Genomic DNA, 24,760 nt, shown 5'->3' on the forward strand with positions numbered 1-24,760 from the left:
GGAGACAGTGTGGGGGAAGATGTGGTGAGGACCACATTCCTCCTACCGGGAAAAAGGCTGCTGGCTTCCTTCTGAGAACTACTTTCTGCTGGGAAAGGGCTGGATGAACCATCTAACCCCAGCTTTTGCTTGGAAATGGAGAGCTTCTCCACCCCACGGGAAGAAGAGAAGAGAGAAGAGAAAGGGCTGCAGGGCATATTTTCCCTCTTTCCCCTCTTGCAGAAAGAAAAGCCAACTTCAGTTAGGAAAGGGAAAGAGATTCAAAACATCTGGAAGGGAACTTGCTTGTTCTGGAGGGTCTTATAAGGGTAGGGAGACCAGGAAGGCAGATGGGAGGACAGTGAAGGCTTCTGAACAACCAGCCTGGCCCAACCTGTCACTGACCTCCAAGTCCATCATCACTTTTCCCTCTTCACCTTGGCTTTGACTCCTCATTAGTATGAGGCCTTTGGCTGCCTCCTGTCCCAGGCTAAAGGGGGCAGTAGCAGCAGCCCAACTTGAGTATCACAGCCCACTACTTTTTGGATCCATGGGAAATTTGCACAACATTGCAGACCACCCACTGAGTGGGCACACAGAGTTCACAACCTCTAGCATTCAAACAGCTAATCAGCTTGGTTTTGCTGTAGAGAACCTCCTCTTTAATCTCCATTCTACCAAGCTGCCTTCCTCCCCCTTCTTTAGAACACTCCCAGGCTTTCACCTCCTCTAAGAAGCCTTCTTGGATTATCTCTGCAGAAATTGCATATTCCTCCCCTTAAACCACACACAAACTGTCAGCACTGTGAAGTTGCTGTTCTTTCATTGTTGTTTACATTAACTCTGAACCCCTGCCTTCTCCACCCCAGGCAGAGCTGATGACTGAAAGACATTGGGGTGGTGTGTAGTGGTGTGGCTAATTCCCTAGAAATTAGCTTCATAAGGTTGATCCCTAACCCCAGGTTTTGAGTCACAAGGCTCCAAAGCCTGAAGGCTCCTTAAAGATTACCTGCTGGATAGGATTTACAACATTCCCCAAGAGGTCACTGCCCATGCAGGCTCTGATCAGGATTCCCCTGAGGGTGGATAGATTGGGTCTGGAAATTAAGCCAAGAAAGGTCCTTTCCATTTTCTTAATTACTGACCAAGCAGAACGCTGAGCTGAGCAATCCCCAGGAATTGTACAACTGTGGACCCAGCATCTGTTTTTCATCAGCTTCTTTCATTGGAACATGGAAGTCTCTTTTGGATTTACAGTTTGCTTGAGCACCCAGACCTTGAAGAGTCCTTTTTTCATGGAGGACACATTCTCCTTTCCACTTCAACCCACAAAGTCAGGCCATATCCCAAAGGAGAAGCCATTCAAAACACATGTCAAAGTGTCATCCCTGCCTTATGGGCAACTATGGCTTTCACAGCTTCAGCCATGATGGCAACAATCACTTGATTATAACTTTTAAACCTCAGGTGGTTCCTGTATAAGAATATAAATTACTGCAAAACTACAGCATCATGGACTTTTAGAACTGAAAGGGGTTTTAAGCATTGAGATCAATTTTTGTTTGACACAAAGAAAACAAGGTCTAGAAAAGTCACACAATTTGACCAAGGTCATGCAACCAGCTAGGACACCTAGGCTCTAGTCCCTTCTCTGCAAAGACTCCTAACCCTGTGCCATTTCCATGATCTGTGAGGTCAGAGCAAGACACTAAGAGATGCTAAGCATACTTTAAAAAAGTGATATTCAAAATAAACAACACCAAATTTAAAAAGACAAGACTTAGAAGTTTCTTCCTTGGATATTTTGATTGTAAAATTTTACAAAAGGTCATTAGAGATAACCTTTTGTATTTTCCATTTCCTACTTGGCTAGTGCCTATAGCACATTTTCAGTTTTGTCAATTGAGTAGATTACCCACAATGATATATGCCATGAATTTTGAAGGTGAGCACATTTAAATATTGAGAGACCCACCCTCTCATTTTTTTCTTTGGCTCTTCTGTGAGGGCTTCATGGAGGAGGACAATCTCAGGAGTTGTTGAAAGTTTGGAAAGGAGGCACAGGGCCAGGATCCCCTAGCTAAGTCAGGATATGGCCATATCTTGATAACAGCAGTTCCTGGTCATTGGATACTTGTGCTGTGCCATGTCCTCTTTGGGGATCTGGAGAAACATAAAAACCTGTTTGGTGTGATCTCTTCTTCTGCCCTGTTCTTGAATTACTAGCCAGGAACCCAACCCAATGAATGAGTGGAGAGCCAGGGAAACCAGGCTGAGCATGCTGGAAAATGGGCCAATTTTAGATCTGGAGACTGGATGGAGATGAGATTTGAGGGTGAGATCTTGGATGAAGGCCACTGAAGATTTAAAGCTCAATACTGGGGCCTAAGACTCTCCAAGAATATTAGAAAGACAGACTTTATAGGTCCTGCTCTAAATAGGGACATCAGTGATAAGCACAGATGTGAAAGGTGACTATAATTTGATATACCCCAAGAATTGAGGAAGACAGACAGACTAAATAAAAATGAATACAAGTGGCCGACCACGTCATGCAGAACCATAATGCTCACTCCTCCAGTTAAAGCTGGTTGTCAAAATATGAGTATTTTTAGTATTTTGGAGTGTTTTTCTTCTCAAAATCATTTTAATTTGGAGATTTACTTGCTTAAAATTTCTAAAGGAAGAACTGGGGAAGTTCAAAGCAATATCCAGAACATTTTGAAAGTTGGTCTCATGAGCAATGTATGAGTTGAACATAATATTCTTTCATTCCCTCACTGGGAAATTCCAGTTGAAAGTTTTTAGGTTATTTTCCCCCTAATTTCTACAACTGTAAAAACCCATAGATAAGTTCTGGTATACGGACAACCAATGTTTTCATAGCTCTGACAAGAGCTGACAATAAAGAGATAAGATGGGGGAAATGAAAATTCCTCCCTGATAAAATTAATAAATCCCTTTTTAAAATTTTAGGTGAGCAATGCTAATCAGATGAACTTTATTTCAAGGCCTGGAGAATCACTTGTTATCTGAAATCTTGACTCAAAGTGATGCCATTTGTGAAATGCTGAGCTGAGCTTAAAAACCCAGAAACACACTTTGCCTAGGGAGGAGTAAACACAGAGTATGGGGAATAGCAGGAGGGAAGACCCATTTCCCATCTGAATAAAAGCAAGAAAGTGTTGAGACACCCCTCGTGGACTGGTGAAAATTAAAGCTAATCTCAGGCAGATTGAATAGATAGATACTCCAGAGATTTCTAGTCTAGTGACTTTTTGAGAGGCAGAGCAATGAAATTCTGAACTCACTGCATTGATTGGACCTTTTCATACAGAGAGCCGGAAGTTATCGCTCATGCTTAAACTCACCTCTAGGTGACCTCCCAATCCAACCTGGCTCCCCAAAGCCCACATCTGGGGCCCAGCTGAACTCAGATATTAGAAGGGTTTATCACACCCATCCTCCTCCAACTGCCAGAGGTGTTAGGGGAGAGATGATCACCAAGGCAACAGAGCCCTCCCCCACCCACCCCCTACCCCCCACCGCCCCTTGGGTCACCTTCTGAGATGAGGAACATATGGAGAGTGAAGTTGAGGAAATCCCTGACCAGGTTTTCCAAGGGGTGCTGCTCACCTATCCCTGAATTCACTAAAACAGAGCAACTTAATAATCTAAAAGATTGAGATCCATCCAGCAGGTATTAAGTTTCCCCTTCTTGAAAGAGGGCATTAACCTTATGGGGGACTTGGAGTCAGAATCTCTGCTGTATGACTTGGGAAAGTCACAAAATGTATGATATTAGAGGGTTAACAAAAATCAAGGAGTTGCATCCTGCCTTCTCTCACCAAGCAGGTAATAAGGGCAAGTAGGTTAACATAAGTGCATCTGTAATGGCAATGATATCAATGTTCTTTATTTGCAGTTTCCACTTATTTTTACAGAAGTAATTACTCTTGGGTGACAGAAGCCAGCAGTTGGCAAGTTTCCTCTTTGAGGGTCTCTCATTTCACTTCCCCATTCTTGGGTGACCATAAACCACATACAACAACTTACCCATCTTGCTTTGTTATACCTGCCCTCTCCCTTTCACTTTTCTCTTGCTGTCTCTCGCCAACGTCTTTTCCCTACTATGACCTTGTATGGATCACTTCCTCTCCCTGGGCATTAGTGACTTTATTTGTATAATAAATGGACTACACTGGACAACTTGTGAGATCCTTGTTGGTCCTGAGATTCTGTGATGACCTTACTGTCCATTTCCACATTATTTTTGTTCTTTTCCAATAACTGAAGAACTTTAGTTATAGTTGTTTGGGAACCTGCTAGTTTTTTTCCTTGCAGAGATGTCTACAATAGGGCACTTTTGAACAAAGCATGGTAGTCTCTCTAATCTATTCTGGCCAGGCCATCTCTGAAGTACTGGAATCAGTTTAGGCATCGTTCAATGAGAGAAATCTAGAGGAGAGAGTAGCAGGGACTTCAAATTATATCACAATCCTATCACTTGTTCATATACAGCTAAACTGGTGGTTAAAATTGAGATGCTTCTTTACTGGTTGGTTAATATTCACTGTCCCTAGGATCCAGACTGACACCCTGTTCTAATAACCTCATATTAACCCCATTTGTGGCAGAGAAATGCCCCCTCTCAAGAATAATATGAAGTGGCTGAACACATAACACCACAACTGAAAAGATAAGATTGACAGAAATTTATTAGTGACTCAGCCCAGGGGAGCATGACACACATGCCTTGCAGGGCCACAAGGGGGGTTGCATTTGGGAGTAGAGTGAACAAGTAGGAGCTATGCAAGGCAGGCTTTGTAATAACAAGAAAGTGAGGTGCCCCTTGTTCTCACAAGAGGATAAAATTGGTTTGCTTGAATACTTTTATGGACTGGCAGGGCCCTAAAGCCTAGTAGATTGAGGACCAGGTAGAGTAGAGTTGGTCTAATAGAGGAACTAGATGGGTGGGGACCCTTTCCCACTGGGTGTGGAGCATATCTAGCAAGAGCAAGAGAACTCACAGTTTTGCCTTTGGGGCCCTGTGAGGCTCGAAGATGCCAAAGCAGAACATAGAATTTTATGCCTTGCAATATATATCCTTCTTACCTCCCAGCCCCACTCCCAAGATGAGTCTTGACCCCTACATGGTCCAGCCGCTAAACCATTAATGCCTGGATAGAGTCTCCAGTCCCTGATCCAACACAAAGGCTGCCTGATGTCCTCTTCCTTTGGTTAGTACCTGTGTCTTACCAGTTGCTACATACTGTATTTTGAATATTATCCCTAGCCACAACCATCAGCATGCATAGAACACTTTGACTCAGTGTACTTTTCTTTTCTCCCTTTTGCCCATGCCTTCCAGGATTCTTCTTCTTTTTATGGAATGACAGCCAGATTGGCCTGAAACATCCCCATTTCCCTCCTTCCTTCTTCAAAACCTGGTTCCATCCAGTTGGGACTAGGAAAAAGAGAATGACCTAATTCACATTGGGTTGTTAGTTACTCACCATTTCCAGGCATATTTGTGCTTTAAGAATAGACTCTGTTTTAATTTAAAGGAGGAGTTGGCAAACCATAGCCCACAGGCCAAACTCAGTTCAGACCTGTTTATGTACAGCCCTCAGCAAAAAATGGCATTTACATTTTTTTTTAATCCTCACCAGAGGATATTTTTTCATTGATTTTTTAGAGAGACTGGAAGAGAGAGGGAAAGACAGAAACATCTATGTGAGAGGAACACATTGATTGGTTGCTCCTGCATGTGCCTGAACAGGGCCTGGGCCAGGGAGGAGCCTGCAACCAAGGTATGTGCCCTTGACTGGAATTGAACCCAGGACTCTTTGGTCTGCAGAGTGATGCTCTAGCCACTGAGCCAAACCGGCTAGGGCATAATAGCTAAAAAAAATTTAAGCAAAGACTATGTGACAAAGACCACTTGTGGCATGTGTCACCTAAAATATTTATTACTGTCCCTTAATAGAAAAAGTTTTCTGGCCCCCGATTTAAAGCAAGGATTCTCTAATGGTGGTAATTTAAGCATTAGTAATACTTTAGATATGTTGATTTTGAAGCAAGTAGACTGATTTGAGGACTTGACTCTAAGAACTTTCTCCAGAGAACCACAAATTGGGAGGGGTAAGGGACTGGCTAAACTGGGGTAATGCTCCATAAGACTAAGGATAAGAGCAGGGGTTTCTCAACTGTCAAGGGGAGCATGCTAAAATCAGAGATGAATGAACAGAGACCAAAACCAGGTGGGAAAATAGGCAGTTGGCAGGCTCATCAAATGGCAGCCAGTGTCTTGGATCGAAGAGTTGAAGACAAGTTTAATAAGGCATGATGTTAGAGCACAGAAAGTGGGTCCTGCGGCAATTGCCAAACTCACCCTCTGGAATATCCCATTTTCTTTGAAAGCTCAAGAGCTCAGGATTCTAGGAAATAAGGGTAGAAGTAGGTGGAACATGCAACAAGAAATTAAATCATGTAAAACTGACCTGATGACATAGTTTTTAGTTGTCCCCTTACCTGCCATATTGGAAAATAGAAAGGGATTGGAGGGTTTGACCAGCATGTTAAAATCAACAGATATTTTCTTCTTTGAAATATTTGATGCTAGTGAAATTGGCACCTACTATGTCCCAGAATTGAGATAAAGAAACTAGATTAAATGACAACACGAGTAAACCTTTTCCCCAAAGAGGATTGGGATGGTGAGAAGGAGTTTCTGGAGTATGTGGAGTTTCTCTTTCTAGAGACACCCTCCAGGAGACAGCTGCAGCCAGAAGCAAATTCCTCCTGGCACACGTGACTCCAATGTGGCATTTCTGCCCTCATGGAACCCCAACACAGAATGCTAGGAAGCAAATGGCCAATTTTCATTGCCTGGCATTTCCACTATGTGCGTATGTGTCTTTGTTTTACAGGGAAGACTGATGGGTGGGCTGCTCTGGTCTGGGAGACAGTGGGTGGTAAAAGTTTCCAGGAGGACAGAGACAGGCTGATTGGTTCAGCTAGTAAGAGCACAGTGTTAATGAGGATAGGTCAGATCCTGGTCCCCACTGTACCCAACCAGTAGTCTCTATTCTGGGGTCACAAATTGCACTCTTCACCAGAAAAAGAGGGGCCAAATGACAGAATGGGTTTAATTCCATGGAAAACCATCCTCTCTTTTGAAAAAATAATAATTCTACTGATGGAAGGTTCTTGGCATCTTCTTTATTATCTCACATTCATTTGGAGCATAATCACAGAAAGGCACTGTATCAATTAGTTTGGGTTGCATAACAAACATCTTAAAAATTAATGGTTAAATCAACAACCATTTATTTAACTCACAATTTTCTGGGTCCACGGAGTAGTTTTGAGCTATGCCAGACCATTTATCTTTCCTGGACATTTTTTTTTTTCCATCTGCAATTAGCTTGAGAGTGGGATGGGGGCTGGATGATTTAGGATGGCCTGCACACACAGTCTGTCAGTTTCTGAGCTTCCAGTCAGGGCCACGGGGGCCATGGGACTACATGTCTCTTGTCCCCATGGTTTTGATGGCACTGGATGAGCTCCCATGTATATTGGTGTTTAAAAATTACTAAATATTGGCTTAGATTTATTCTAGGAACATGTGATAAACAGCACTATTACATTTTAAATGAATGGTGGTTATTTTAATTCATTACAAGCTATACTAAATGTTTTACACATATTATCTAATCTAACACCATGAGGTAGGCAATAAGGACCATATCTAAATTCACCCTCCTATAAAGTGGCAGAGCCAATATTGAAACTCTAAACTTAAACCATCATAACACACAATCACAACTCATGTGCTTTGGGAATTCCATGGCTCTCCCTACAACATCACCATTTTCAAAACTTCACTGGAATCTCTCTTGTAAAACCCAGAGTCTTGACAATACTGAGACAATTGGGCAGACCAGGCAAGTGCCTCCTGTGACTGCTCAACAGGAATTGAATTTGACTCAGATGTACCAACCAGATGACTAAGACAAGTGATCAAGCTGGTTGTTTCTGATGACAACCGAAGAGTACAAGAAAAATAGAAGATTCAGTTGCATAGGCAGTGATGTGCAACACCTAATCATTTTAAGGTGGAATTGGGAGTTTTGTCTCTTGTTTTCAGTGCCAATTCTGCGAAGTCTTTCTGAGATACTGGGAACATTCCTTCTTCCTCTACATTTCTGTTTTCTGCTCTATATAAGAGACGTCGAGTATACGATTTCCAAGGTCCTTCCAGTATTAGAAATCTGTGATTCTACTATATGTTGTTTCTCCAAAGAGATAATTTTAACTAAAAATAATGTAAACTTGTTCCCTTCAAAATAAAGACATGCCTTTACCACTACTCTCCTACAGAAGGAGACTGAAGAGATGATATTTAGTGATGGACCAGATTCCTTTGGGAACAAGGGATTTAGGGGGGATATAAATCTTATATTCATGCCAGGAACTCATACTTAAATGCTGCAAGTCTTGCTTCCCAACTTTCCATGCTCTATAAATTTTATCATTTATTCATTGATTTCCTGAGCTGGAAAGAGGCCAGGTAAAGTAGTATATGATATCCTTCTTATTCCCATGCAGATGTCTGTGGTTTCTTTTTTCTTTGGTCAAATCTGCTTTGTATTTCTTCTTGGTTAATACCCTTAGAGTGCTCCAGGCTGCTTTCTGCCTGAATGTTACATAAATAAAATCATGTAATCTTGCAAGGGTGAGCAGAAGTGGGGAGTCAGCAGGGACTGAGACTCTGAGGACAGGATGAGCCATTCCATTTGCCACTTCACAGACCTTGTTCTTGCCCTCCTGCAAAGCCTTAGGAAGGCCTCATGAGGGACATTTGAACTCATTCCTGCTGGTTCCAGCTACTCAACCTTTTACTGAATAGCTCTGCACAGCTGTTTCTAGTTAGGAGTCTGTTTATTTTGCTGGTGTATGTGTGCTCGTGTACAGTGTGTGTATGTCTTGTCCCCAGTTCTCCAACTACCCAAGACCCCCAGCAAATCCCCTTGGGGTCATTTAGAATCCTAAATCTAATGTTCAATTTCAGGAAGCATTTACAAAAGGTTGTACTGAATAGAGCATGCTCTCTGTTGTTCATAAATGCAAGGGAAGTTAGAACTCAAGAATGGGGATACAAAGACTCATAAATGTCTTCAGGCTCCAAAGGAGCAAATTTTAATATTGGAGTAAAATTAGATTATAATCTTGAAATAGTTATGTTTTCTTAAGTTACCTTAATGACTAATTTAGGATTTATCACAGACTTTACCCATTCATGTGTTCATCCATTTATTCAACAAACATGTATTGTCTCTCCATGTACACTGTACTGTGCAAAGCACTGTAGGAGATACAACATGTGCTTCGCTCCCCAAGTTGAGCAGTGTCCCTCGACCCCTATGGGCTTGGCTAGGCTATAGAGGGCCTTCTCTGCTTGTCCTCAACCCCAGAGATCAGTTGGACATAGGGAGACATCACCAGTGTCACTGGCAGTGGAGGGACCCTATTCCACATCCAACACATCATCCTAAAGGGCAGGCTTTTAACATAGACCTACTAAATAGTGATATGTGTCTATGTCTAAGTTTATATAATCAGTACTACAAAATTCAGATACATTGCCTCTCAAAGGTCAGTCAATAAGTTCAATAAGCTCAGTGAGGTCCTAAAAACTAGTTTAAAAGAGGTTATTGTCTATAGATAGGCTCCCTATCCTACCTGCCATAGTTGCCAAGTAGAAATTTTCTAATTTCATCATTCCTGCTACATTTATTAGTTGGATTTTTAATGTAAGGAAGAGCTTTCCATTCTGCTCATTTAGTTAAGTCAGTGGACTCTGGTTTTATTCAATAAGCTTTATTTCTTTACTATCACAATTTATTTTGATGTCCAAACTGTCCCAGAAGCTTCCAGTGGAAGTTCCTATAAGCTAGCTCCTGTATCCTTTTGACATTTCTGTATTATTCTTTCTGCTCCTTATTACTTTCTGAAACATAAAAAGATAGTCCAGACTCATCATTTTCTTTCCTTGTAGCCATGAAATCAGCCACTTCTTCGAAGAACCCTAGTAGAGAATGGTATTTAAAACCAAGATCCAAAAATCAGGTATGCTGACTGCTACTGGAGTTCATTGGTGTAAGTCCCCTAAGAGAACAGAGCTAGGAAATAGATGTAGTATGTATGTACACACACATGTGCACACACACATGTACTACACCCACATATACCTTTATATTTATATCTGCATATGCTGATATCTCTTTTTCTATGTAATAAATGTTATTCACGCTGAAAGTTCCAATTCTAATCCAACATCACATAATTCATTCTATCTTTTCTCCTTGCCATGTTTATGGCTTCCTTTTCTGGAAATAAAAACACTGGCCCCTGTTATTTATAATCTATTTACTTATTTGCTCATTAATACAATTCACACAGAGTAGTTTCAGAATTGCTAATCCATGCCTCTGTGAAAAATGAGTCTCACTCTATAGAACAATAATTGTTTAGACTTATTTTACTGTTTGGCCAGAAGACATAAAATCTTAAACATAATCAGGTTAGTTCTTTCTTTACTGTCAGGTTAGTGCACCAGCTTTGTTTCCTCCTAGGCATCCCTTTGAGGCATTGCCCTGGAGCCTTGTCCTGGCCATCTCCAAAATAAGCTTAAGTCTCATTCCTGGTGCTCTGGTACTACTTCTAGAGCCAACATAGGTCTCTAGAAAATACCAGGTAAATGGGCAATTCATGTTTGCTTGCTCTGCCTCTTCCTCAAGTTAATCCAACAAATAGATAATATAAATATCCCCATTCCCACAAACACACTTGTAAGCTTTTAAACAACAATGTTATCTCCTAGGGCAGTGGTCGGCAAACTCATTAGTTAACAGAGCCAAATATCAACAGTACAATGATTAAAATTTCTTTTGAGAGCCAAAATTTTTAAACTTAAACTTCTTCTAACGCCACTTCTTCAAAATAGACTCACCCAGGCCGTGGTATTTTGTGGAAGAGCCACACTCAAGGGGCCAAAGAGCCGCATGTGGCTTGCGAGCCACAGTTTGCCGACCACGGTCCTAGGGCTATCCATACTCTACCTCCACATTTAGATAATGAAATATTTATTCTCATCCAGAATAATCCTAATTAAGCTTTACTACGAAGCCTTTGCTATACCTCTCTCTCTTTCTAAACACATAATACAGGTCCACAAATGCTATGTTCATAGATTTAGAGGTTTTGTATTTATCAAGCTCTCACATTCTCTTCCATATTTTAAGATATTTATTTAATTAAATTTATGAGCCAGAAATTAAGAAACATATGCAGTTAAGGGAAGAAAAAGAATGAAAAAAAATGGCCCATTCATTCAAACTTTCCCAGCTGCCATTCTTGAATTGGGGTATTTGGCTGAGCTCTCTGGTAATGCTATGCAATAAAACTTCCATAGGATGCCAAATTTAGGTTTAGCATGAAAAGAAAACAACATCCCTCCTATAAGATAAACTGTTCAATTTGGAAATCGTAGTTTTTTTTAGGGTGCTACATTAAACCTTCCGAGTGATGGTTTCCATGAGGGTGAGAGAATCGGCCCTTCTTGGAGAGTTTCTGAATGGGGCTATGTAGAAAATATTTTAAGGCATTCATTCCCATGAATGGAGACCTGTTTCTCTTGGGTACTCTGTTTTCTCCTTTGGATATAATCCACTCTTTTATATCCTGGCTAGAGGAAGAAAAGTTGTGGAGTGGAGGCAAGGAGACCAATTCCAGGTGCTAGTGACTTTGCACAATGAGTCCTATTCTTTGTTGTTTGGAATCCACCTTCCTCCAAGTTGGCTCACAGATAGTTCATACCCTTTCTGTAAGCTAGCCTTCTGGATGAGGCTACTTAAGAATTTGGGAGGGTACTTCCTCAATACGGGTAAAGTCTAAGACATGACAAGAGAAGAATAGCATGAACCTTCCCAGACTGACATTAATATTGTATAGTTTCAAATATAGCCTGCTTACTTTTATTGTTGTATCTACACCTATGTATCAGTTTTGTTGCAGTTGTGTTGTATTCCCAATTTTATAATGAAAAGTTTTGCTTCCCAGGAAACCCTCAGTCCTGGGAAAACCGTGGAATTGGCCACCCTGTGTTGTAGATAGTCATCCTGTATTGTAGAATTCTTCAAAGGGCAAGTATTCATTAACTCTCACATATATGTATGCCCAAGATAACACACTCTGAGACCACATCTTCTTTACTAGTTGAATTCAAGGCTCTTCCCAGGATTCCTTTGACCTACTGTCCCAGAGACTGTCCTATGATAAGCAAAAAAGAAGCCCAGATATTCCCTTTCAGACAAGACTCTGAAAGCAGAAGCCCAGGTGACAGTTACTCAGGAGATCTGCCATGTCAAATGATGGAGAATTTGAAATGGCAAAGCCGTAGGTCCCTCTCACAGCCCTGTGCAAGGAGAAGGACAATGCCCTTTTGTATTTCACGTTACTGCTTGAGCATCAAAGTGTGGCAGTGCTTATACAGAAATAACTATAGTATTTTGCTTAGCTGGCCCTTGTTCATAGGCCACACTTGCCCATTTGGATCTGGAAGTGCTAGCTCAGGTGGCACATTGTGCCTGCTTTCTTCTTATAATTTAACCTTGGCACAGTGTCTAGTTTTTAAGTCCCATCTGCCCCTTCCCTTAGAGCAAGTTCCTTCTCAGGATCCTCATTCTCCTGTCTTGTGATTTGTCTACATTTGGGGACACCTCAGTCTATTGGACCTGGTGTGGGGCAACAATCATGCCTTCCATTCCTTTGTACATCCATGGCTGCATGGCCACAAAGGGAAGGCAGATCATCCATATCCACCTGCCAGGAGCACCTGAATGACAGGAGAAAATTCATCCATTGCAAAGGGTAGGAAAATAGGAGTTGGGAAGAGGGACTTTGTCTAGGCATTTGTGCTGCAGGCCCTAAGACAATGAAAACTTTTTCTGAATGGTATTTTATAGCACATAATCATTGTTTTAGTCGATCTAGATTGCTATGACAAATTACCATAGACTGGGCAGCTAAAACAACAGACATTTATTTCTTATAGTTCTAGAGGTTGGAAAGTCTGAGATCAAGGTGTCAGTTGATCCAGTGTCTGGTGAAGGCACTTTTCCTGATTTGCAGAAGGTTGTCTTCTGCTTGTATTCTCACATGATGGAAAGCAGAGAGAGAAGCAGAGTCTAGTGTCTCTTCTTCTAAGGGCACTAATCTCATAATGAGGGCTCCACCTTCATAACCAATTACCTAGTAAGAGCCCCATCGCCAAATGCCATTACAATGGGGATTAGTATTTCAGTATATGAATTTTGGGAGGGACACAGGCATTAAGTTTATAGCAACAATTCATAAATGCCTAAATTGAAAGTATGTGTAAAGAGGAGAGATATGTAAGGGATAGCACTCTGTTCAGCTGTAAGTTCATCTTATACAAAATTTCTGTTCTATACTATCATACTATCACCAAGTTCTCTCATCTGGTTTATTTAATTCCCAAACACCACAATCTTAATTGGTTGAAACCACTTTCTGATAAAAATATTTTATATTTCTACTAAAGGCCCGATGCACGAAATTTGTGCAAGGGGCTAGGCCCTCACAGTCACAGTGGCTTGCCTTGGCCCTCACAGCCCCGTCTTTGTTCAGAAGGTCGTCAGGAAGGACGTTCAGCTGTCTGGTCTAATTAGCATGTTACACTTTTATTATTATAGATTATTTTCATATTATTGTACACACACACACACACACACACACTATGGTCCTGTGGTCTTTTTAGCAAAATGTCCACTGTTATTCATATTACTATCAGTACTATCAGTGGCAGTAGTATTAACAATAGCTAATGTCTATTTGATAGCATGGTATTATCAATATCTTAGTGAAAATTTGCAAGAATATGTAATTGAGGGAATTACATCGATAATTTGAGATAGTAATGTGTTTATAAAGGTAACATGGCTCAACTAAGGTCTCCCAGCTGGCAAATGGCTATTCCCATTTTTATTAAATCAGGTAGAGCCAGAAACTTTCCTGAAGTTGGTAACCTTGCCACCAAGTCATTTAAACAGAGGCCCTGGAGAGAAAGGAGAAAGCCCAGGGGAAATGTTGAGAAAAAGTTTTCCAAATGTTAGCAACTAGGGCCACCTTAGGGAAAGAGGAGTTTTGAAACCATGATACCTTGCAGAGACTTATTACATGGAAGATAAAAGCAGATTTGTCTGAAAGCTGCCCCCATCTGTTACAGAAGCCAGCAGAAGGCCACCAGGCAGACAAGACACTGGAGATGCAATTTTATACAGATATCTCTGGCAGCATACCTTCTTTAAAGGTAACAGTCATAGCTACATGGGAAAAGGTGGAAGAGGGTGATCTTTCACAGATGTCCTCTGACTCTCTCCCTGTAAAACAATTTGCATAACCCTCTCTTAGGAAAATGAATTATATCTTCAACAGATTCATCTTCCTTGGAAGGATTTTCTGCAATCATCAGTACTCAAGCAGGCCCCTTGGGGTCTCACATTGTCTTTTTTACCTGCATCTCCTCCCTCAATCCTTGACAACTCCAAGGAGTGTTCACCTTGGGAAATCCAATTTTATTCATTTTGCTGCATTTCTAGGTATATTTTAGCATCTTATAAAAACTAACACTTTAAGCAGCTATTTTATAAAACTTGCTTCTTTATCTGTCTCCTCCTTATGCAGACATCAAATTGTATTAGAATTGAAAATGGAGGGTAGGGAGGGGCAGGGTGGAGATAACCTGAGTAATCAATTTGCTTCTCTGTTGCCCTCAGGCTGTGTTGACACAGCTTACTTAGCTCTCTCCTGCTCCTCCCAGATGGGTTTATCTGCTGCACACTAAACTCCATTAATCTTCCTGAAAGGCAAATGCATTCAGGACAATGTTAACACTTAACTCTCCTGAACTGAAGACGGATAGTGTGAGAGTCAGAAGACAGGGTCTGGGACCTGCACTGGCAGCTGGGACAGATGTCAGCAGGATGGATTCCACCTGGAGGTAATATCGATGGCAGAGAAATGGCTTTTGTAAACTGAAACTCCAGCATAAAATCAAATCAAACTAAACCAAACCAAGCAAAAAAACAAATAATAGAAAACAAAATGGAGTGATGACAACAATCAAATAAATACCTGGGTCATTTTGAGACAACATTAGCCAGATTTATCTTTGCAATTTCAAGTAGGCAAAACAACACTTAACTGACAATTGTCCTTTTAATTTTAGCAAGTGATTGGTGTGTGCAAATAGTCTACAGAATAATAGCAAATAATTTAAAAGATAGAAGTATTATCGAATATCTATTTTTGGGCATTAAGATACCTAAAACACTTCACTTTGATAGTATTGCATTCTCCACCTTGCCAGGCTCATAGTGTCCCTCAAACAGCCAACATGATGCTCTACCTGATCCTGTCAAGGCACTGCATCTAAATCTCTCCTGACTCCACATTGTCTTAGGGATAAGTCCTTCCTCTGAAAAGCTGAATGAATTGATGTCAGCTCTCTGTGCCATCTTTGTGCTGGCCCTCTCATGTCATCCCTATCCTCTCTGCCTCATTTATTTTCCTCAATAGAGGAGACTTGACAAACTATTCTTGTCATTTGTAGATCTACAATCCCTGGTTGTGTCTATTTGTCATCAATCCTGAAAGACACAGAGTAATTTATCATGTTTCTGGGGTAGGAATTTGAATAACTATCTAGCTCTGCCCTGTACCCTAGTATCAATGTCAGTTTATGTGATTCAAACAAACTCTAAAGTATATGCTTCTCAGTAGGGCATTTATACAAGATCTATGGGGACAGTTAAAAGCAATTATATTAATGTAGAATGGGGGAATATATAAGTTTTTCCATGTATTTCTCACAAAAGTCCAGAGCCGGGGGTATTATGTGTATAGATCTCCCCCCCCCCCCCCCCCCCGCGCAAGAACTAAAGAAAGAAGCATTGGAAGAATTAGATAAAACTCATAAAAATTGTAGAACCTCTTCTTGATTATTCAAAGGGGAAATCAATCCAGATATTTCCTACTGGAGTTAGGATTAGGGTAAACAGACAACTGTATCATTTGAACATTAGTCAAAACTGACTGGGATCACAAAGATGTGGAGGTACCACAAACAGAGCCCAAGAAATTTACATTCAGTTTATGTATGTGTTTATATGTCACTTCATACTAAAAAAAAAAAAAATTAAGGTAGCTTACAGCACAAATATATACAATGAAATAAAGACTAACTAAGAACAAGAAAAAATGGACAGAAGAGTAGAAAATCTTGACTATGACCAGGAAGAAAACAGATATAGACTACAAAAGCTAGTATAAATATAACAAAAGAGTTCAAATTTGCTCCTGAAAAAAACACCCCAAAAAACAAATTTGCTCCTGAGTTTCTTGACATGACACAGTATAAGTAACATAGTTCCTATTGCCTAAACAATTTTAAAAGTCTCAGAATACCCATTCTTTCAGATAAGCAAACTTGAACCAAACATGGAATTCATAATCTTTCTTGTCAGCCAAGCGTTTGTTAGATGTTGAGTGGCAGATGGATCCAGGTTGCACTCATTAATGAAGACAGAAGAGTTGGTGCTTGCAGTGGAGATCCATAGACTCCAGATCTTGATGGAAAGTTGAAGAGTTTTCCTACATCTTTTGCCTACTGTCTGACATCTCCGCAATAGGCACTTTGGGGCAGATTCCGGCACACAAAAGGGTCAATTGATTTTTCAAAGTGTTCCATTATGAAGCTTTTGTCAAGATTACTTAGCATTGAAAAATAGTCCAACAAGTTGCTCAACCTGTTAAAAAAGTAATTAAAGCTTTAATAATGCACCTATGAAGTGACTGGTGTGGCATGTCCTGACTCCCAGGGAATCTATCAGGTTGAAACAGGTACAGAATATGCCCCCCTCCATGTAAATTAAATAATTTGCTTTTAAATTTGGAGTAAGTTGATAGAAACCAATTGAATTTTGGAAAAGCCTAGCCAATGATGATAATTTTGGTTTTGAACTTAACTTTTTGTACTAAGGACTATATCCAACTGTCAAGATCATCTCTGATTTGTGACAATGAAACCATATTTTAAGTGTATAGAATCATAATTTACATAATAATCTGTATTAGATCAGCACATGCATCTTATTCATTAAAAATGATTTCATCTTTAATGAATTCGTCAAATTATAGGCTAAAATTAAGAGAAACCAGAACACAATCTTGTTTAGAACCTTCAAAAATCCTATATAATAAAAGGCTAATATGCTAATCGACCAAACCGGGGAATGACCGGTTGCTATGATATGCACTGACCACTAGGGGGCAGAAGCTCAAAGCAGGAACTGCCCCCTGGTGGTCAGTGCACTCCCACAGAGGGAGCACCGCTCAGCCAGAAGCTGGGCTTATGGCTGGTGAGCGCAACGGCAGGATTGGATCGGGCCTAAGCCGGCAGGCGGACATCCCCTGAAGGGTCCTAGACTGCGAGAGGGCACAGGCCAGGCTGAGGGACGCGCCCCCCCCCCCCCCCCCCTAGACTGCGAGAGGGCACAGGCCAGGCTGAGGGACGCGCCCCCCCCCCAGTGCACAAATGTCGTGCACTGGACCTCTAGTATTCTATAATATGTTAGACAGTTTTACTCAAAACTCATTTTACCGTAGTGTTAAGATGCAGAAATGTAGGTTTGATATGAAAAACATTATATAGGGGTATAACCTATTAGTTTTCCCCATTAATAGTGTTTGTTATAGATCAAATATAGATTTTTAAAAGTCCAGAGTAGTTGCAAATAGTAATATTATTCTAGAAAGATTTTCCTGCCAGGTGTTAAAACTAAAATAATAATTTAAAGTATTAAAAACCCAAATTTATCTTGCAATTTATGTTAGCTATTGAATAGCTGTTTAATTTGTTAGAAAGAAAACTGGAATTAAGTTTTGACTAAATGCCTACCAAAATAATGGATCTATAAATTTGAGACAGTGGGAGACTGATTTTTTTTTTTTTTAATCCAGACTTGGCTTTGAGTTTACTAGTATCCATACATTATTGTAGCCATGTTTAATTATTTAAAAAAAAAATAACAATGACTAGATTCAAACAATTTGAACATGGCTCAGAAAATTATGGTTTCATCTTTGGAGCAGTATATAGTATGTCACAGTAGGTCATTGTTCCCACTGCCACAGACAGAGAAAGCCACATAAACCACCAAAAAAAAAAAAAAAGATACAATTTAAATTATCAGAGATCTGTGAAAGCAATGAGGACTGGATCAACTAAAATTCCAGAGAAAGAAAACGATTTCTAGATGGTCTGAAATATTTATTCAGAGTTTCTGTGGTTCTTTCATACACAATGTACATTCTATAATAGCAGCAGTCCCAGAGATAACTCAGATATTGGAGTTACTAGTTAAGGGTTTTAAAGTAAGTATAGATGGTTCCCAACTTATGATAGTTTTACATATGATTTTTGAACTTTATGATGGTGCAAAAGCAATATACATTCAGTAGAAACCCTATTTCAAATTTTGATCTTTCCCTGGGCTAGCAAGTTGTAGTACAATCCTCAGTTGTGATGCTGGGCAGTAGCAGGAACATGATTTTGCGCAGCCATATGCTAATGTGAGGGTTCTGAGCAAGTTCAAAGTAGGCTAGATTAAGCGATGATGTTCAGTAGGGTAAGTGTATTCAATTCAGTTTTGATTGATAATATTTTCAACTTATGGAGGATTTATCATGATGTAACAAGGCTGAGGACGACATTGTGGATATTCCTTATTCATCGAGTTGCCAAGGGTCAAAGGCAACTCAATGGTCCATATTACACACAAGCATCATTATAAGTCAATGAGAATATGAACAATTAATGTTCCCAAGAAGCTAAAGGCAATGATGGACAGAAGAGATGAAGATATACATAAATTCAACAGGTAATTTGAATCTATATTTTTTAAAAGCACCAAATAGACATTCTTGAAATTTAAAAGTAAGTCTAAAATTATAAGTTCAATATATTTAATTTCAGTTTAATAACAGTTAAGGTGTTCTTGAGCCAAGTGTTTTTTCTATGTTTAAACTGAGGTACAAGGGGTGGGGGGAGGAAAATAATGTGAAAACTGTAGAAGGCACATAGAGCATGTCAAAAGGTTTAATATATATACATATGATTGGCATCCCAGAAGGAGTAAAAAGAGAAAATGGCCGATATTTTGAAGAAATAATGGGTGAGAATTTTAAAAAACTGATGAAGGACACATGAATTTTAAAAGCTCAGTGAAACCCAAGCAAAATAAATATAAAACAAAACATACACAGGCACATAATGGCCAAATTGCTGAAAACTGAAAGCCGGGAGAGATTCTTAGCAGCATTCAGAGAGAAAAAGATGGGTACTTTCAGGAGAGCACAATAAGAATGTTAGCTGACTTCTCAATAGGAATGAAGAAATCCAACAGACAATGTATTGAGGAGATAGGAGACACAAATTACTGAAAGAATGTAAAATAGCAAACAGAATTCTTTATACCCAATGAAAATATACTTCACACTGGAAAAAAATATTTTTTTCAGGAGTTGAAAAATAAAACTGTGGAATTTGTTATTACCAGGTGTGCACTACAGTAAATAAAAAAATTTATTTAGGCAAAAAAAAAAAATTATTCCAGATAAAAGCAAGGAAATGAAAGAAAAAAATGAAGAAGACTGGGAAGGTTTGACACTGATTCTTCAAAAAAACAATTACAATGTTTGGTAGATTTAAAAATAAATATAAAACTAAAATTAATGACAAAATAGTGCTTTGCAAAAGGAAGTAATAAAATTAAAAATTATGAGCAATGTTGAGGAAGCAGTAAAAGTAATAGTCTGTTTTGAGTCAAGGCTGCATGTTGTAATCTCCAGGATAATTGTGAAAAACAGTAAAAAAATATGTTCACAAAACAGGTTCACAAAAGAAAAAAAAAAGGAATAATAAAAGTATTTTATTAATCCAGTATACTGCAAGAAAGGATTTTAAAAAGGGGGGGAACAGAAAACATGTGAGTCATGTAGCAAACAATAGAAAGGTAGATAGAAACTCAATTATTACCAATAATTACATTAAATATGGGTTATATTCTCCAAGCAAAAAACTAAAATGTCAGACTGTATAACACAATGTGGATTCTCAGGTATATTTGTCTGTTTGAGCTACAAGAACTAGCAGAAAAGGTGTTATGAGTCCCCGCCTTAGAGGGTCTAGCTTCTGTCACATTTGATGTAGTTGATTATGATTACAAAGTTAGGAAGTGAAATATATTTACTCAAGTCCACGGAAGTGATACCAATCTGAACCAGGTTTAGTAAATGTTTAAAAGTTCTGAGATGCCTGACTGCATTTCTTTAGAATTGAATCGAACGTATGATTACATTATGTACACAGAGGAATCCGTCAAGAATTCAAAATTTTGGGTAAACCATGCTGTTTTCTGGGAAATGAAACTATAAGCATGTTTATTAAAGGAAAGTATGTTCATACCAACTCAAAAAAATTGGCTTCTGTCTAGGCCACAACCCCATCTCACATAGGAGCCATGTTGCAGAGCAAGTAAAAATGAAGCCACTTAGATGTCTGTCTGTCTAGTTGGCAGAACCTTCTGCAGCTAAGATGAAATCTTCTCAAGCCTTTCAATTATGACTTTAAACAAGAAATTGGAGAATTAAGGCTACAAACATTGTTGGGCATTAAATTAAAAGGAAAGCCCAGTTATTGTTTCAGAGAAAAGTGAACTTTGTCATGTCCCTTCAACAACCTCTAGGTAGCAAAATGACTAGGGTACCAAATGAGGGGAAGTCCACCCCTTCTGAAAATGTCCATTACTTTGTTTAATATGAGACTAAGAAATGAAAAAGAACTGAAAAGGACATTTCCTCTCCCCCAGCAGCACCTCCATCCTAGAGCTCCCAGAAATTACACAAAGGATCTGTTTTTCTAGGTTTGGCAGGTGTGGCTCCTTCCATGGCAATGATTGTGTCACTAAGACTGGATTATTCTGGTTAATTGGCTGTATTTGTTATCTGAGATCTGAGCATTGCTTCACACATAAATTATTTTATTGTATGCTAATTTCTTGAAAATCAGTAATCCCTGCAACATAAAACACACATGGTTTCATCTTGATTTGGTTATTCAGAGAGCACATCAAAATCTTGGGATGCCTCACAGATGTCATCTTAACAATAGTTATCTACAGGACTCAGGGGGTAAATATGGTTAGTTGGGCTTTCAAATGTTTTAGATTAATTAACTCTGCATGAGTGTGGGTTAATCATAGTTTATTCAAATGTTATTTAGCAGTTGTGTGTGCCAGGTACTTTCACCTATGTTGTTTCTTTTAAACCACATTTTAAATCTTTTGGGTAGATTTTGTTATTCCAGTTTTACCAAGGAGGTAACTGAAGTTACTAGGGTTACACACCATCTATTTAAGATCACACAGCTAGTATTAAGGACTTGAATCGGAGCTTTAAAAAAAAAAAGATTTTTAATTGATTTTTTAGAGAGAAACATCAATGTGAGAGCAAAACATCAATTGGCTGCCTCCTGCATTATTGAACCATAAATAACACAAATAACAGTAACAATAATCTAGAAAGTGGTACTTCTACACATATTTCCAGTCTCTGCTAAATGGTTTCATTCCATGAATGGATTCCTTGGAAATTTTTGGAAAATAAAATCTGAAATGCCAAAATGAGTTTATCATCACTGTAGTGAGCTTACAAAATAATCATAATAATGATAATGATGAAGTAGAATGAGGACAGGGCTTGAATTTAGGCATTCATACAGCAAGTAACTTTGCTTTGGAATTTTCTTGGTTCTTTTTAAATTCAAATGACCAGAAATTTATTTGGTGAGCAAGGCCAGGAAGCACACAAATGTGTTTTGACTTCTGGGAGATGTGGGTGTTTGTGATCATGTGATTTTGTTCCATTATGTGTGTGAGTGTGAGTGTCTGGATATTCAACAAGATCATCAATTTAGCCTCCTATGCCCACAGGCAGATTGCAATGATGGTTAAGGCAGAAGGCCGCTGGAAAAACAAACTAGAACTGCTAAAGGAAAGATGGCTCAAGGGTCAGCTTTTCCTGTAAAGGAGCAAGTGGATTTAGCATTCATGAAAATTTCCAGTGCTGTTTAGAGTCCAGAGGGTTCTAGGGTGTTCTTTCAGCTTCCCTCTGCCACTTCCTGGCTCTGGCTGGGAGACAAAATGCCCTCGGATTCTGTCCTGGCGCAGCACTGTACTATGTCCAGGTCTGTGCCCTCTGTCCTCATCTGCTCTGCTCAGAGATGCCTCTTCTGTACTATTCCTACGGGTGCCTGCCAACTGCTGTGCCAGAAAACAGGCACCAGGCAGAGTGTGTTCAAAGAGATTGGCAAAGCAGAGGCCAGGGAAAGAGCCTATGCCCTTGAGAGCAGAGTGGAGGAGGGTGATAGGGGGCTGGTTGGAGACAGTAAATCTGAGCCCTTCAAAGATGCCACACCCTTCTCCCCATCTCCCCAAGGACCCACACCACCAACAACCACAAGGATACTGGCCTTTTCTGTGTTTTCCCAACTCTATCTAATCACACAGCCCAAAGGGTTCTCAAGGACCACCTAATTCAACCCTATTTTATTAATGGGGAAAACAGACTCAGAGAAGAGAAGGAAAAGTGAAATTCCTGTGGTTGTAGTAAATTAGTTAAGATCTGGGGATCAGGATGTGAGGGTCTAGTCCTTCAATATGCTAATATTTTCTTACATTATTCTGAAAAAACTGAATTATTTTGCCAAGAGGACTCTGACCCTACCTACTCACTGTCACTTCCACTCTCTACTTATTCTTAATTTTGCTGAGTTCATAAGACACAAGTCTCACTCAGTTTACCCCTTCATTGAACAAACAACACTTGTGAGCACCTCTATGGAACTAGTGTGCTGACTCCTAGGACACAGCAGAGGACAAAGTCCCTTCTAGCAGTGGAGCTTACTTCCACATGTGGCCAACATGTCAGAGCGTTTCTCTCCTGACTCCACTCATTAATGCATCCATTCATTTTATATATTTTTTCTGAAAACCATCTGTGCTTTTAATTAATTTTTAATTTTAATTTGTACACTTTAATTTCCCTCCCCTCCCACTCAAACCTACCAATACTAATTAATTTAAGCAGTATTTGAAGTAACAATAATGACCTTGATTTACTTGGTGAAAAACCAGCAATGATCCTAGGCCTCCTTTGCATGTTGAAGGGAAGAAGGCTACTGTGTTTTCCCAGGTTTTATGCCCAGACCAGCAGGGGGTACATGTTGAATTAGCTGCATGAGAAGCAAATATGAACATGTAAGAAGTGCCATGGACACTCAAGACAGTGTGTGGTTGTCTGGCTGGTCACTATCACAGCAGGTCACTAGTGACCTCCCCACCTATCGCTAGATATTCAAAGTCAGGTTGGGGACCCCAGGATGGACAGAACTGTCAGAGAAGAATTCACAACTCCAAAGGCAAAAGACAAGGCTCATTCTGAAATGAAAACTAATGAGGTGCCAACTTTATTTTCTCTTATCTCAAACAGTAGACTAATTCCTAATTAAACCTTTATTCTCATAATGCTTACAATGGTTTGATATGGTTTGTCCTATTTCACTAGTGGTTTATCTGAATCTGTAGTCTCTTTTCTTCATGTTAATATTATTTATTTTTTCTTTGCTTTTTAGAAAACCAAAGAAATCTACCTTACTTATTTACTTATGTTCTTTAAAATGCCAGAATGAAACCTACTACAATTTAAAAGCAAACACGGAAAGGTCTATATGGCAGTTTCACTAGTAGCTAAGAGTTTAGGTTATGGGGTCAGACAGGCCTGTATAAACTCAGTTTTTAAACAGTTTTAATTTAAAAGCAATTTAAAAGCAAACAAGAAAAGGTGTATATGACAGGTTAATTTCACTAGTAGCTAAGAGTTCAGGTTAAGGGGTCAGACAGGCCTGTATAAATTTAGTTTTAAAACAGTTTTAAAACGGGTTTAAATTTTGGGTTAAATCCTAAATTTCAGTCCTGACCCTCCCACGCATTAGCTGTGTGATTATGGGGGGAAATGTTCACCCTGTGATCCTTGGTTTTATTTTCTCACACATAAAATGAAGATAATGGGCCTGGATATATGTCACTTTTACTCATCCAGTGCATCAGTCAAGTGTCAGTCAGAAAGAGAGAGCCATTGTGAGCACTGTGGGAATCGTGAGTGTTATTAGGAATCAGACCTTGTGCAAATATAGGAGGAGCTGAGGCACTGATGGTGGTGTTGGAGGATTAGAGAATTGGTCACTAAGCTGTCTGAGTCAGTGGTGTGGTTGGACATTTCAGAGCTTGTGGAGAATCTGAGAAATCAGGCCCACACAGCAGCAGAAGTGGGACCACTAGGGGAAGCTTGAGGATAGGACTATGGAAATCACTGTCTGTGGGTCCACAGCTAAGTGCTTGGTGGTAGCCTGGGCTGCTGTCATCAGCAAGGCCAACAGTGGAGAAGATAAGCTGGACAAATAGACAACAAGTTAGGTGACTCTGTGTCCTCCATGACTGTGTCTGGCCATGACAACATTTTGAGACGAGTGACTTCTGTTTAACTCTCACCTCTCAAATCTTCCACACATTTCTCT

Source organism: Cnephaeus nilssonii, assembly GCF_951640355.1.
Source record: "Cnephaeus nilssonii genome assembly, chromosome: 10".
Taxonomy (NCBI): Eukaryota; Metazoa; Chordata; class Mammalia; order Chiroptera; family Vespertilionidae; genus Cnephaeus; species Cnephaeus nilssonii.